This window comes from Galeopterus variegatus, unplaced genomic scaffold (genome assembly GCF_000696425.1).
Source record: "Galeopterus variegatus unplaced genomic scaffold, G_variegatus-3.0.2 Scaffold1031, whole genome shotgun sequence".
In the NCBI taxonomy this organism is placed as follows: domain Eukaryota; kingdom Metazoa; phylum Chordata; class Mammalia; order Dermoptera; family Cynocephalidae; genus Galeopterus; species Galeopterus variegatus.
The window spans coordinates 90,748-105,918 of NW_007727142.1; the positions used below are offsets into that span (position 1 = coordinate 90,748).

Below are 15,171 nucleotides of genomic sequence, written 5' to 3' on the forward strand. Positions count from 1 at the left end.
CCCATTACCAAGAAAACACCCCTTAAGATGATGCCAGAAGTACAAATAAAAATACATAACACCTATGGACATTGATAGATTATTATTAGTGGTGAAAGCATCCTTTCCCTTGCATCTAGTCACTTAGGCGATGTGACTGATGGATAAGCTTTTGTGATCCCCTTGGCCACAAAAGTGATCCAATACAGGATTCTGTGCTGCAAGATCAATTCCACCTTGGACAAGGGGAGTGAAGAGTCATTACTGGTTCTGCTCCTGTTCATCTTTAACCTGCAGTCAACAAGCAGGCCAGTTAGCATAGCATGGCAGGACCCAGACACCTGTGTGTCAGAGGTTTTAGTGGTACACAGCAGAATCCACCCTAGTTATTTTAAGCAGAAAGTATTAACTAAAGGATTTTAAAGAGCTCACAAAATCTTTAGAAGGTACAGAGAAGCAAGCTCTAGGTTAAGCTTCCAGAAGTAACATCCAGAATCACATACCACAGAACTGCTCTGGTAGAGGCCACACTGTCTCTGGAACAACTGGAAAGTTGCTGCCATCACAACTGACCGCAGAACACATGGCCTTTGCTTGTGACTACACCAGCAAAATGGATCTCCAGGCCATGTCTGCCTCTTCACAGAACTCTCTTTCTCTTTACCGGTCATCTTCAGTAGTTTGACTATCAGGTGCCTAGATATGGTTTTCTTTGCATTTATCCATCTTGGGTTTTATTGTGCTTCTTGAAAATTTGATGTCTTTCATCAGATTTGGTAAGTTCTTGGATATTATTTCTTCAATGTAGACTCCATTTTATTCTCTCTCTCCTCATTATGGAACTTTAATCACACATATAATAAACCTTTTTACCGTGGTCCACATCTCTTTTATGCTCTCTTCTCTGTTCTAATTTTCATTTTATTATTTTCTCTTTATGTGCTTCAGTTTGAATATTTTTTATTGACCTGTCTTCAAGGTCACCAATCCTGTCTTCTGTTATGCCCAGTCTGCTGTTAAAGCTCATTCAATGGATTCTTAATTTAAGGTACTATATTTTGCATTTCTAGAATTTCCAGATGACCCATTTTTGTATATTCTAACTCTGTACTGAAATATTACGTATTTTCATCCATTTTGTCCATCTTTTCTTCCATTTTCTTTAACAAATTAATTATAATTATTTTGAAGTTCTTGTCTCTTAATTACAATATTTAAATCATTTCTGAGACTGTTTATTTCTTGATTATCACTTTTCCTGTTTTTTGTTTTTGTTGTTGTTGTTTTGTTTTGTTTTAATGTTTGGTAATTTTTATTGTATGCTGAACATTGTGAATGTTATATTATAGAGTATCTAGATTATGTTCTTTTTTTTAAACAGTGTTGAGTCTTAGGAAGACAGATAAGTTGCCAGAAAAATCTCGTAGATCTTGATGCTTTGTTGTGGCTTTTTTAAGTGTTGGTCTATTTCAGTTTAGTACATAATCCTAGAGTGCATGTCTTAATGACTCCCTACCCCTAAAGCATGGCCTTTCTGGGGTTTCAACTGAATGTCTAAGTGTTCACTACTTAAATGACAAGATTTATCCACTTTGGCTGGGTCAGAACTCCAGTACCTACTACACCTTGCCAGGCCTGTGTTCTTGACCTCTGAAATCTCTATTCAATTCTCAGCCTTCTATTAGCTGTTCTCTTTTGGCCTTTTGGTATCTCACCTTGTGCATTTAGAGCTTACCAGTTGGCAAAGGACCTGAGGAGTATTTTATATACATTTTGGAAGTTCCTTGTCTACCACTCCTTCATCTCTAATACCCTGTCCCCCAAATCTCAGCTCCTTTTGCAGCCCAAACTCCAGTATCTGCTTCCTTCACCTATCAAGAATATCATTCTCTGCTTGGGCTATATTTCTCTCCACCTTATATTGAAAAATAACCTCGTAAAGTAATCTAGGGTGAATATGGGTCTCACTTCCAAAGCTTCTCTTATTCCAAGGAATTTATCCACATACTGGTTGTCCAGTGCCCGCAAACATATTTTAAACATTTCATTCAGTTTTTATAGTTGTTTACGGTCTTATAAGCTATTCTTCATCTCTGGAATTGAAACTCAAAAAAATTCTGTTTGAATTAAAGTGCCACTCACACGTGATTTGTGGAACTGAAGTCCAAGTCTGTTCCCCAATGGCAAAGGAGGCTGAAATCTGAGCAGAAAGGGGATTATGGAAGGAATTGAACCCGCAGGGGAACTATCACATGTGGAAAGGGAATTCAAATGATATTTATTTTTTAAAGTATCATCTGCCTCCACATTATCTGATTTTCCTTACTACCATGGCTTCTTGACTAGGTCATACATTCAACCAGAGAGGAGGACAAGGAGCACAAAAACAAGATAAACTGAAGAAGAAAACCAAGTTCTGGGCGATTTTGTTCCTGCCTGAAGTGTACTACTCAGTTTTATAGGTAGCNATTATTTTCTCTTTATGTGCTTCAGTTTGAATATTTTTTATTGACCTGTCTTCAAGGTCACTAATCCTGTCTTCTGTTATGCCCAGTCTGCTGTTAAAGCTCATTCAATGGATTCTTAATTTAAGGTACTATATTTCGCATTTCTAGAATTTCCAGATGACCCATTTTTTGTATATTCTAACTCTGTACTGAAATATTACGTATTTTCATCCATTTTGTCCATCTTTTCTTCCATTTTCTTTAACAAATTAATTATAATTATTTTGAAGTTCTTGTCTCTTAATTACAATATTTAAATCATTTCTGAGACTGTTTATTTCTTGATTATCACTTTTCCTGTTTTTTGTTTTTGTTGTTGTTGTTTTGTTTTGTTTTAATGTTTGGTAATTTTTATTGTATGCTGAACATTGTGAATGTTATATTATAGAGTATCTAGATTATGTTCTTTTTTTTAAACAGTGTTGAGTCTTAGGAAGACAGATAAGTTGCCAGAAAATCTCGTAGATCTTGATGCTTTGTTGTGGCTTTTTTAAGTGTTGGTCTATTTCAGTTTAGTACATAATCCTAGAGTGCATGTCTTAATGACTCCCTACCCCTAAAGCATGGCCTTTCTGGGTCTCGTAGATCTTGATGCTTTGTTGTGGCTTTTTTAAGTGTTGGTCTATTTCAGTTTTGTACATAATCCTAGAGTGCATGTCTTAATGACTCCCTACCCCTAAAGCATGGCCTTTCTGGGGTTTCAACTGAATGTCTAAGTGTTCACTACTTAAATGACAAGATTTATCCACTTTGGCTGGGTCAGAACTCCAGTACCTACTACACCTTGCCAGGCCTGTGTTCTTGACCTCTGAAATCTCTATTCAATTCTCAGCCTTCTATTAGCTGTTCTCTTTTGGCCTTTTGGTATCTCACCTTGTGCATTTAGAGCTTACCAGTTGGCAAAGGACCTGAGGAGTATTTTATATACATTTTGGAAGTTCCTTGTCTACCACTCCTTCATCTCTAATACCCTGTCCCCCAAATCTCAGCTCCTTTTGCAGCCCAAACTCCAGTATCTGCTTCCTTCACCTATCAAGAATATCATTCTCTGCTTGGGCTATATTTCTCTCCACCTTATATTGAAAAATAACCTCGTAAAGTAATCTAGGGTGAATATGGGTCTCACTTCCAAAGCTTCTCTTATTCCAAGGAATTTATCCACATACTGGTTGTCCAGTGCCCGCAAACATATTTTAAACATTTCATTCAGTTTTTATAGTTGTTTACGGTCTTATAAGCTATTCTTCATCTCTGGAATTGAAACTCAAAAAAATTCTGTTTGAATTAAAGTGCCACTCACACGTGATTTGTGGAACTGAAGTCCAAGTCTGTTCCCCAATGGCAAAGGAGGCTGAAATCTGAGCAGAAAGGGGATTATGGAAGGAATTGAACCCGCAGGGGAACTATCACATGTGGAAAGGGAATTCAAATGATATTTATTTTTTAAAGTATCATCTGCCTCCACATTATCTGATTTTCCTTACTACCATGGCTTCTTGACTAGGTCATACATTCAACCAGAGAGGAGGACAAGGAGCACAAAAACAAGATAAACTGAAGAAGAAAACCAAGTTCTGGGCGATTTTGTTCCTGCCTGAAGTGTACTACTCAGTTTTATAGGTAGCCAGGTTTTATTTTTAAAACTACATTTGACATCTCAGAATTTTCGGTGTTGACAATTAAGTCTGGTACTTCATGTCTTAATGACTTTGCACATTCATATACTTGTTTCTACAACCAGCTTCCTCATAAATAAGTTAGAAAGAAAATAGTGAGAATAGTACTATATCAAGAGGTATTGAGAAGGAAAAAAAATGCCCGAGGCTTATATACTTCACTTCAACAAAAGTTACCGAGCACTTTCATGTTCCAAACACTGAAAATCTACAGGGTAGTGGGAAGAGGTTCATGCCAAAATAAATAAGATGGGGTTCCTGCTTGCAGTTGTGTTGGGGATGGAGATTTTTCAGTGTGCTGTAATCATAATTACTGGCAAGCCAGACTTACATACAAGAGGTTGGGGAGAACAAACAGTGAATTGAATCTAGTCAGGGACTCAAGGACATCTTCCTGTGGCAGATATTTGAGCTGAATCTCAAAGATGAGAGAGAGAGATTTAGCCAGACAAAGGCAAGTAGAGAGGCATTCCAGGCAAAGCCAACAATAGCAAGAGCAAAGACACAGAGCAGAGGCACTGTGGCACGTGCAGTGGCAGAGACAGAGGGAGATCGGACGACAGCGAGTTCGGCATTTCTAAATTATAAAGTGTGGAGTGCAGTGTGTCAAGAAAGGAGCCTGGAAAAGGAGCCAGGGTCCAAGTATTGAGGACCTGGAAAGCCGTATCAGGAAGTTTGGCCATTAGTCTAAGCAAAGGTGTGCCACTGAGAGTTTGGCATAGCCTGAACTGCATTTTAGATAGAGCATTCTGCCTGCAATTTAGGGGAAAGATTTCAAAAGGGCAGGACATGAAGCACAGCCATTAGAGGGCTGGTGCAGCAGTTCAGGAACAGTAGCTGGGCCCCAGTGATAGAAAGGAAGGGATAGATAGTTGAGAGATAAAATATTCCAAAGTCAGTAAATGGCTATGAGGGTTAGCAAGAAGAGGCTAAGTTTCAAAAAAGAAATGCAAACTTACCACAGGAAAATAAAGATTTCCATTTTGGACACTGAGGCATCTCAAAGTTGATATAATCAGCATGCAGATGGATATGTGAAGTTCAAGAGTGCTATGGATTGAATGTCCCCCCAAAGGTCATTGAAACTTAATCCCCACTGTGACAGTGTTAAGAGGGTGGGAAATCCTATTATGGTAATTGAAAGGTGGGGCCTGTAAAAGGTGATTAGATTGTGAGGACCATGCCCTAGTGAATGGATTAATCCATTGACGGTTTAACAGTGGTCACGGTGTGGTTATGATGGCTTTAAAAGGACGGCAAGTAAGAAGCTTAGCTCTCTCTAGCTCAGCCGTTCCACCACTGCTGTAGAGTCACCACCAGCAAAAGGACCTCACCAGGTATGTTCCCCAGACTTTGGACTTCCAGCCTCTGGAACTATAAGCAATAAGTATTGTTTCTTTACAAGTTACCCAGATTCAGGTAATTCTGTTATAAGCAACAAAGATGGACCTAAGAGAGAGCTGTTCAGGGATGGGAAAAAAGATTTGAGAGTAATTAGCATACAGGGGTAGGTAAATCATGAGGTTGCTTGGGGGGCAATAGGGAGAGAAGAACAGAGCAAGGATAGAAACCTGGAGGATGCCAGGATTTTAAAATTGGGCAGACAATGAGAAATACACTGGTAGAATAAGAACCACTTTAAGACACAGAAAAGTGAATAACTTATAGTAGCTGAGGAAGTAAATATTGTCAAAGAGTGAGTGGTCAACAGAGAAATGAAATGGAAAGGTCCACTAGGATCACGACAGAAGAGCATGGGCAGGATTAGGTAATATGAAGGTCACTGGTGACCTTGAGGAAAGGAAAGGTGAACTGGAGAGGTCAAAAGTCCTGGGAATAATAATATATAGATTATTCTTTCAAAAAGTTGATTTCAAATGAAAGGTAGACAGGGACTTCCCACGAGCTAGAGAATGACTTAGAGTCAAAAGGAGGTTTCTTTGGGTAGGAAAGAATTAACCATGTTTATAGGCTGAGGGAAACACTACAAAGACAAATTTAAAAAAAAAAGGAAAGGAGATAATTGGTAGAATCAAATTTTTAAAGTTAGGTGGGTCAGAATTCTAATATATAGATTATTCTTTCAAAAAGTTGATTTCAAATGAAAGGTAGACAGGGACTTCCCAGGAGCTAGAGAATGACTTAGAGTCAAAAGGAGGTTTCTTTGGGTAGGAAAGAATTAACCATGTTTATAGGCTGAGGGAAACACTACAAAGACAAAGAAAAAAAAAAAAGGAAAGGAGATAATTGGTAGAATCAAATTTTTAAAGTTAGATGGGTCAGAATTGCAAACATGAGGAGGAAGGACTGGACTTGAACATGTAGGAGGCATCTCGTCCTGCGTCTCGAGGAAGGTCAGTGACTGGCAAGAGACAGAAAGATGTAGGGTGGGAGAGGAAGGAATTAGGTGTGGTTTCCACTCCTCAATGACCTAATTTTCCTAATAAAGTCGGAGGTGGGTTGCCTCCTGGGAGTCTGGGATTGACAGTGTGCAGTGTTAGGTGAGGAGCAGTGACTATTGGGAACAGTCATAAAATGAATGGGGAGAATGGGCCAACCAAGGACAGGACCTTTAAGGCCTCTCATGTGGCACTGAGAGTCCAGATGAAGTTGACTTTTCCCCAGCATGGAAGCAAAGAAAGGCAATTATGAGACAGCTCTAGAAATGGGGTTCCCATTCCTAGTATGGGTGCCATACTTCCCCACTTTCCTCTTGTCCCTCTGGTGAGAGGCCTGCATGCCTCTGTCGGCTACAGCACCATTATTGACAGAAAACCAAGAGAGAGAGCAAGCACATTATTCCAAAATTCCCTTAATATTTTTCTTAAAAGACACAAATCACCTAAATCACCCCCCAAAAGCCCTTTTAAATTCTAAGGCAGAGACCAAAATTATGGCTAAATGTTTAATTAATGTTTATTATAGCTAGCATATTAGTCTTAAAAAAAGTCAAATTTATGATTCAATGAAGTAATATTTTTCACTTTCTGTGGGTCTACTTTATAGCACACTGGGACGTGCACTATAATAAATATCTTGTGTTATTTTGTAGGATTCTTGCATGCAAACTTGCGTGGGGCCGAGATGATACTGAATTTCCAGTTGAGTAAGCTAACGGGAACCTGAGGCAAGTCACTTCATCTTTCAGGACTCAGCTGTCAGACTTGTGAGATGAAGGGTAGGGATAAATCTCCAAGTTTCCTGCCAGGTTAAAAAAATCATAAGCATAATTTAACATTTTAAATTACTGTAGGATTTATAGATTTACCCCTTTCCTTTCATGATAGATTTTTGGTCCCAGTTATAATTTATTGAGACTCGGTCCCTCATCAGGAACACGAATTCCAGTGATAACACTGTCTCTCTAGGAAATAGGATTCATTTCATCACAATTTATGTTCCAAACTCTCCACTCTCTGCCCACATTTACTCTTTGGAGGTTTCATCCCTGAAAGTTCAGAGATACTCGTTCACCCTCTTGTGACCGTACCTCGCTGAGGGGACCACATTATATTGTCTCCTGGAGCCACACCCCTGATTTCAGTGGGTGGATGCTCTGCAGCAAACTCTGAACATTTTAACTTAGATTTGTGATTGAGGATAATATCAGAAAACACATACAAAGCATCTACTGGAATGCCTGATAAGGGGGCGGGGGGGACACTCAGTAGAGTGTGCCTGCAACATACAGCATGCTGTGTGGGAAATAATCAAAACACATCATTATTTCTGTCTCATTCAGATGCTTCTCCTGTCACCAGATGAAAACTCAGCAGAATGCATGGCTCACTCTTGGGTTACAGAGGGGCCCATGGTCACTTTAAGTGACAAAATACGGACTTGACTCAAAATTAAAGTGCCCAGTCCCAAGAGATTAAACAAATCTTCACCCTTTATTCAGAAGGTGATTTCTCCTTTCATTCCCTAGACGCCTAGGCCATCAGGGCCCACAGGTGGGGGAGCGAAAGGGGGAGGAGAGGTGAGGGAGAAGACAGATCTCACTTGACAGTGACCGGCACTGCCCTAAGCACACCTGGCAGGGCTGATGCTGATGCTTGCCCTCCGAGCAGTTTGGTTGCCTTGACTGCTAGCTGGGCTGTTCCTGGGGCGATGACCCCAATACAGGTCATGCATATTTTCCTTTGACTAGTCACTTCTCTTCCACATTTTAGGATCCCATTTACTGTTGTTTCACTCCATTGTTTTGAGGGTCCCCTCACCTCTGGCAGGAGCCCTGTTTGGCAGAAGAATCTTGGGCAGGATACCTTTGACAATGACCTCTGTCACTAGCCAACAATTTCCTAAATAGGTCACATAAAAGATTGATGAATGATATTTCATTAGGAACTTCCAGCTTCCATTTAGGATAGAAAATTAGAAGGAATGTCACTCTGATTTCAACCGCAAGAACAAGCTGAATCGCCTACATAAAGATGGATTTCTTGAATCCACCAGACAGCAGAGGTCACGGGGCAGTAAACTAGCATGAAATTTAAGGAAAGACAGATACCTCCAAAGAGAGACACAGTGTGACAACTGGCTTAAATGCAGCAGAGCACCTGGGGAAGACAAGGCCACCATAGAAGTGTGTAAGAAGATTGCAGCTAAAACTTTATAATGCATCAATAGATTTTAATGATTTGCAAATTTTAATGATTTGGCAGAGCATGAGCATATAGAACGTGTAGAAGCTATAGACATGATGGGAATTTGCACCCATTTACAGGCTTTTCTCCACAGATCTCACAGAGTGCTCACAAGAAAGACTGGGGTCAGAGTAGGAGGGCAGAGAAAGCCTCCTATGGTGGTGCAGGTTTGTGAGAGAGGAACCAAAGCCTGTAGCCACTAGGAGAAGAGCAGCAAACCCATGAGGGTATACATGTAGACTTGTTACAGCTGGGGAAAGGGAACAAAGAAACCTTCTTGTCCTGGGAGAGGGGCAGGAAACTGTCTCCCTTACAAGAGCCACCAAAGACACTAGGCAGAGTTTATCTGCCCTGGGGAAAAGAGCAGATTCACTGAGTAGGCCGTAGCCTGAAGACCCAGGGACATAGTCCCTGCCTGAGACTGAGACTAAACCAGGAAAGCAGAATACCTCTTCCGTACCAGGCTAGCAAGTGTCTAGTGACAGTCTAGTACAGGGGAAGGAACAAGAGTGTGGTATGAGACCCCCTCTGAAGCACAGGCTCATAGGGAAGCATAAAGACTATCTCCTGCCATAAGCAAAGTAACACTAATTGCAAAAAACTGGTGAATGAAAAAACTGTGATATATCTGTATCACAAAATACAATGCAGCAGTGAAAGGGAACCAACTATCGATACAAACAACATGGCTGGATCTCAAATGCGTTATGTTAGGTGAATAAAGACAGACTTAAATGTCTACATNAAGAGTGAGTGGTCAACAGAGAAATGAAATGGAAAGGTCCACTAGGATCACGACAGAAGAGCATGGGCAGGATTAGGTAATATGAAGGTCACTGGTGACCTTGAGGAAAGGAAAGGTGAACTGGAGAGGTCAAAAGTCCTGGGAATAATAATATATAGATTATTCTTTCAAAAAGTTGATTTCAAATGAAAGGTAGACAGGGACTTCCCAGGAGCTAGAGAATGACTTAGAGTCAAAAGGAGGTTTCTTTGGGTAGGAAAGAATTAACCATGTTTATAGGCTGAGGGAAACACTACAAAGACAAAGAAAAAAAAAAAAGGAAAGGAGATAATTGGTAGAATCAAATTTTTAAAGTTAGATGGGTCAGAATTGCAAACATGAGGAGGAAGGACTGGACTTGAACATGTAGGAGGCATCTCGTCCTGCGTCTCGAGGAAGGTCAGTGACTGGCAAGAGACAGAAAGATGTAGGGTGGGAGAGGAAGGAATTAGGTGTGGTTTCCACTCCTCAATGACCTAATTTTCCTAATAAAGTCGGAGGTGGGTTGCCTCCTGGGAGTCTGGGATTGACAGTGTGCAGTGTTAGGTGAGGAGCAGTGACTATTGGGAACAGTCATAAAATGAATGGGGAGAATGGGCCAACCAAGGACAGGACCTTTAAGGCCTCTCATGTGGCACTGAGAGTCCAGATGAAGTTGACTTTTCCCCAGCATGGAAGCAAAGAAAGGCAATTATGAGACAGCTCTAGAAATGGGGTTCCCATTCCTAGTATGGGTGCCATACTTCCCCACTTTCCTCTTGTCCCTCTGGTGAGAGGCCTGCATGCCTCTGTCGGCTACAGCACCATTATTGACAGAAAACCAAGAGAGAGAGCAAGCACATTATTCCAAAATTCCCTTAATATTTTTCTTAAAAGACACAAATCACCTAAATCACCCCCCAAAAGCCCTTTTAAATTCTAAGGCAGAGACCAAAATTATGGCTAAATGTTTAATTAATGTTTATTATAGCTAGCATATTAGTCTTAAAAAAAGTCAAATTTATGATTCAATGAAGTAATATTTTTCACTTTCTGTGGGTCTACTTTATAGCACACTGGGACGTGCACTATAATAAATATCTTGTGTTATTTTGTAGGATTCTTGCATGCAAACTTGCGTGGGGCCGAGATGATACTGAATTTCCAGTTGAGTAAGCTAACGGGAACCTGAGGCAAGTCACTTCATCTTTCAGGACTCAGCTGTCAGACTTGTGAGATGAAGGGTAGGGATAAATCTCCAAGTTTCCTGCCAGGTTAAAAAAATCATAAGCATAATTTAACATTTTAAATTACTGTAGGATTTATAGATTTACCCCTTTCCTTTCATGATAGATTTTTGGTCCCAGTTATAATTTATTGAGACTCGGTCCCTCATCAGGAACACGAATTCCAGTGATAACACTGTCTCTCTAGGAAATAGGATTCATTTCATCACAATTTATGTTCCAAACTCTCCACTCTCTGCCCACATTTACTCTTTGGAGGTTTCATCCCTGAAAGTTCAGAGATACTCGTTCACCCTCTTGTGACCGTACCTCGCTGAGGGGACCACATTATATTGTCTCCTGGAGCCACACCCCTGATTTCAGTGGGTGGATGCTCTGCAGCAAACTCTGAACATTTTAACTTAGATTTGTGATTGAGGATAATATCAGAAAACACATACAAAGCATCTACTGGAATGCCTGATAAGGGGGCGGGGGGGACACTCAGTAGAGTGTGCCTGCAACATACAGCATGCTGTGTGGGAAATAATCAAAACACATCATTATTTCTGTCTCATTCAGATGCTTCTCCTGTCACCAGATGAAAACTCAGCAGAATGCATGGCTCACTCTTGGGTTACAGAGGGGCCCATGGTCACTTTAAGTGACAAAATACGGACTTGACTCAAAATTAAAGTGCCCAGTCCCAAGAGATTAAACAAATCTTCACCCTTTATTCAGAAGGTGATTTCTCCTTTCATTCCCTAGACGCCTAGGCCATCAGGGCCCACAGGTGGGGGAGCGAAAGGGGGAGGAGAGGTGAGGGAGAAGACAGATCTCACTTGACAGTGACCGGCACTGCCCTAAGCACACCTGGCAGGGCTGATGCTGATGCTTGCCCTCCGAGCAGTTTGGTTGCCTTGACTGCTAGCTGGGCTGTTCCTGGGGCGATGACCCCAATACAGGTCATGCATATTTTCCTTTGACTAGTCACTTCTCTTCCACATTTTAGGATCCCATTTACTGTTGTTTCACTCCATTGTTTTGAGGGTCCCCTCACCTCTGGCAGGAGCCCTGTTTGGCAGAAGAATCTTGGGCAGGATACCTTTGACAATGACCTCTGTCACTAGCCAACAATTTCCTAAATAGGTCACATAAAAGATTGATGAATGATATTTCATTAGGAACTTCCAGCTTCCATTTAGGATAGAAAATTAGAAGGAATGTCACTCTGATTTCAACCGCAAGAACAAGCTGAATCGCCTACATAAAGATGGATTTCTTGAATCCACCAGACAGCAGAGGTCACGGGGCAGTAAACTAGCATGAAATTTAAGGAAAGACAGATACCTCCAAAGAGAGACACAGTGTGACAACTGGCTTAAATGCAGCAGAGCACCTGGGGAAGACAAGGCCACCATAGAAGTGTGTAAGAAGATTGCAGCTAAAACTTTATAATGCATCAATAGATTTTAATGATTTGCAAATTTTAATGATTTGGCAGAGCATGAGCATATAGAACGTGTAGAAGCTATAGACATGATGGGAATTTGCACCCATTTACAGGCTTTTCTCCACAGATCTCACAGAGTGCTCACAAGAAAGACTGGGGTCAGAGTAGGAGGGCAGAGAAAGCCTCCTATGGTGGTGCAGGTTTGTGAGAGAGGAACCAAAGCCTGTAGCCACTAGGAGAAGAGCAGCAAACCCATGAGGGTATACATGTAGACTTGTTACAGCTGGGGAAAGGGAACAAAGAAACCTTCTTGTCCTGGGAGAGGGGCAGGAAACTGTCTCCCTTACAAGAGCCACCAAAGACACTAGGCAGAGTTTATCTGCCCTGGGGAAAAGAGCAGATTCACTGAGTAGGCCGTAGCCTGAAGACCCAGGGACATAGTCCCTGCCTGAGACTGAGACTAAACCAGGAAAGCAGAATACCTCTTCCGTACCAGGCTAGCAAGTGTCTAGTGACAGTCTAGTACAGGGGAAGGAACAAGAGTGTGGTATGAGACCCCCTCTGAAGCACAGGCTCATAGGGAAGCATAAAGACTATCTCCTGCCATAAGCAAAGTAACACTAATTGCAAAAAACTGGTGAATGAAAAAACTGTGATATATCTGTATCACAAAATACAATGCAGCAGTGAAAGGGAACCAACTATCGATACAAACAACATGGCTGGATCTCAAATGCGTTATGTTAGGTGAATAAAGACAGACTTAAATGTCTACATACTGTATGGTTACACTTATATGACATTCTAAAACAGGGAAACCTATAGAGACAGAGAGCAGATCAGTAGTTGCCAAAGGCAAAGGTGTGTTGACTACAAAGGGTTATGAAGACTTTTGAGGGGTGGTGGAACTGTTCTATATCTTGATTGTGTTGGTGGAGACATGTAATACATTTGTCAAAACTTATAGAACTATTCACTAAAAAGGGTAATTTTACTGTATATAACTGTATTAGTCCATTTCTGTTGCTTATAAGAAAACATACAAAACTGGGTAATTTATAAAGAAAATGAAATTATTGCTTACAGTTTCTGAGGCTGGGAAGTCCAAAGTCCGTCTGGTGGTGGTGATGGTGACCAGGGGTCTCACATTGCAAGATGGTGGAAGCAGAAAGAGCAGACAGAGAAAGAGAGAGAGAGAGAGAGACTCTCCTCTTCTTTTAACGCCCTCAGAACCATGCCCTTGACCACCATTTTTAATCCATTCACTACTGCACAGTCCTACAATCCAATCACCTCTTCAAGTCTCCACTTTTAATCAGAATAATAGGATTTCCTACCCTCTTCACAGTCACAGTGGGGGATAAGTTTCTAACACATAAAACTTGGAGGACACAATTCAAGCTTCAGTGAGTTTTGGGTGGATATAATTCAATCCACTACAATAACTTATATCTCAAAGATATTTAAAAATAAAAAAGTACCTTATTAAAATTAAGAAGTTTTGTTCATTCAAAGACACTAAGAGAGTAAAGGGACAAACCATCGATTGAGAGAAATAAAAAGAAATAGGGTTTACATACAGAATATAAGTAAAAAGCAGGCAGCCCAATAAAAAAATGGGCAAAAGACTTGAGTGGATATTTCACAAAAGAAAATATCCAAATGGCTAATAAGCATATGAAAAGATGCTCACCATCTTTATTCTAAATACAAATGAAAACCATAATGATGTACTACTACTCAGTCACCAGATTAGCTAAAATTAAAGATTGGCAATACCAATGTTGGTGAAGATGTGAAGCAATTGAAACTGGTTGCAAATTTGTATAACCACTTTGAATAACTATTTAGCAGTATTTACTAAAGGTAAACACCCCTGAGGCCTGATGATCCAGCAATTCTGCTCCTAAGCATCTATCCAATAGAAATGAATGCATAAGTCCACCAAAAGACATGTTCAAGAACATTCATAGCACCATTACCATACTAATAAAAACCTGGAAACAACTTAAATTTCCATTAACAGGAAAACATACAAATAAATTGTGAGATATATATATATATATATATATATATATACACACACACACACACACACACATACACAGTGAAATACTACACAACAATAAAAAAGAACAAATGACTATAACATGCAACAGGGATGAAACAGACACAATGAGTGGAAGAAGTACAAAGGAGTTTACACTGCCTGATTTGATTAATATGAAGTTCAAGAATAGACAAAAATCATCTATGGTGATGAAGTCAAAATAGCGGTGACAGATGAGAGCAGGTAGTATTTACTAAAAGGCATGAGGGAGCCTTCTGAGCTACAGGAAATGTTCCATATCTTGATCTTGGCGGTGTTTACATGGGAGTATATGTATATGTAAAGGTTCACCCAATAGCACCTTAAGTACTGTGCACGTTACTGCATGTATGTTTACTTCAATGCAGTACAATACAAAAAAAGTCACTTACAGCACAGCTCAAGGGCTATTGATAATGTGTGCAAAATGAATATAAACAGCCTAGGAGTTTAAGGTCTTGCCATGGCCCCAGATTCCTGTGTGTTTCTTAGCCTGCAGATGGAGAAGAAACATGCATTAGCTACATAGCCAGTGGTAGATCGGCCTTGATATAGCTTCTATTTCTTTTAGGTCCCAGGCTTATGCAATGTCAAACGAAATATCTCTTGTTAAAAAAAAAACATACAGAGCAGGCATTCTTCCTCTAATGTTTTAAAACAGAGACATTTGTTTTATATGCTGTTAATTGCTAGAGCGTAACGTCTGCCAGGTTATTTTTTTCTAAGAGAATAAAATTTTTTGTTGCACCCTCATTCTCCTACTGTATTATTTATCAATAAATCAAGACTTGTGCAGTTTATGTGTGCTGTACCTCAATACAGTTTTTTTTTT

At 40.3% G+C, this 15,171-nt stretch overlaps 1 protein-coding gene across 1 annotated transcript in view; it reads right to left on the reverse strand.

Moving 5' to 3' along the window:
• Positions 1 to 15,171, reverse strand: part of CCDC148 (coiled-coil domain containing 148) — a gene marked incomplete at its 3' end in the record, with an annotated part of 138,654 nt that overhangs the window by 75,830 nt on the left and 47,653 nt on the right. The gene's annotated exons all lie outside the window — the stretch shown is intronic.